This window comes from Orycteropus afer, unplaced genomic scaffold, assembly GCF_000298275.1.
Source record: "Orycteropus afer afer isolate SDZICR_OR568_19922 unplaced genomic scaffold, OryAfe1.0 scaffold00574, whole genome shotgun sequence".
Classification (NCBI taxonomy): domain Eukaryota; kingdom Metazoa; phylum Chordata; class Mammalia; order Tubulidentata; family Orycteropodidae; genus Orycteropus; species Orycteropus afer.
The window spans coordinates 1,591,957-1,593,537 of NW_006922161.1; positions in this window are offsets into that span (position 1 = coordinate 1,591,957).

Here is a 1,581-nt window from a genome sequence, read left to right on the forward strand (position 1 = left end):
GGGGGGGTGGGACTGACAGGAGTGAAGGAGTGTGACAGGATGGGTCCTGCGGTCAGCAGGAGAGGGTGCTGGGTGAGCCTGTCCTGGCCCTGTGGTCAGCCCTGGCCCTGGCCCTGTGGTCAGCCCTGGTGTGTGCACTGTGATGAGGTTGAGGGACAGCACAAGGCAGGGTGGGAGGCTTCCCTGCAGTGGGACAAAGGGGGACTGTGGGGGGCTGAAGTGGGGAGTTTATAGGGATAGTGCGCAGGCCAGGGCACCTCAACTGGAAGAGGGGTCAGTATGGGGGAGGGGCTGGGGACCAAGCTGAGGGAAGCCCCTCGAGATCCACAAGTCACGGTCTCTGGTTCCTTCTGAGTCTCACGGGAGGCTTCTAGGACTGCATGAAGGTGTTCCTGCACCCACCCGGCCTGCCGGGGGGTGTGGCGAGGCCTGGGGTGGGCAGGCCGGCACCTCACTTCTCCAGGGGCCCCCTGAGCAGGGAGATCCTGCTTTCCGCAGCTGCAGGCGCCCAACGCAGCCCTCTCTCCTCTTCCCCGAGGTGGGAGAGGTGGGGCTGGCTGGACTCTGTGAGTTGGCCACAGACCTGCGCAGTCAATGAGTGCCCGTCTCCCCGGTACCCCAGCAGCGCTGGCACAGAGCCTGTGGCACTCTTGGGGCACATTTTAGGTCTGGCTGCAGACTCTTCCCCACAGTTGCACCAGCAGACACTCAGATCACCAGCAGGACCATGGCCCACGCCCCTGTGGCCAGCTGGTGATGCCGGCCGCCTCCGGGCCTGGTCCCTTCCAGCGCGGTCTGCTCCTGCCCGACTCAGACGCAAACTCCAGGGCCCCTCTGTCCTGTCCTACGGTTTTGAAGGAAGGTTTCTATAAAGGCAATGGCAGGGCTCGGCTGCACACACTCTGCCTGTTTCCTGCATCTCCTTGGACTTCACTCTCCCCTTTGCTCTCAAGCTTTTGGACGCCTTCTGTGCCTTGAAGGGTAGCTAACAGAAGCCATCCCCACCCCCCCAGGGTTAGATGGAGACATGCTGCACAGAGCTGGCCCTTATTCCTGTCCTCTGTTCCTTTAAGTTTAGGTCTGGGGGTGCCACAGCCCCAGCCTCAGGGCACCGTCCGCTGGGCGCACCTGGGGCAGGAGGGTGGGGCTGAGGCACACTGCTCAGCACCTGCGACTTGGGGTCCCTGAGCTCCTGTTTCTGTCCTCACACCTGCCCGCCACTTCCTAGGACAGAAGCCCATAGGCTGCCTCTGGCTGTCCTAAGCAAGCTTCCCCTGAGCTGCTTGTGTGTTGCATGTCCTTTTTCTGTGCCCCTCCTCTGCTGTGGCCCCTCCTCTGCTGTGGCCCCTCCTCTGCTGTGGCCCCTCCTCTGCTGTGGCCCCTCCTCTGCTGTGACCCCTCCTCTCCTGTGACCCCTCCTCTGCTGTGTCCCCTCCTCTGCTGTGACTCCTCCTCTCCTGTGACCCCTCCTCTGCTGTGTCCCCTCCTCTGCTGTGTCCCCTCCTCTCCTGTGGCCCCTCCTCTCCTGTGACCCCTCCTCTGCTGTGTCCCCTCCTCTGCTGTGACCCCTCCTCTCCTGTG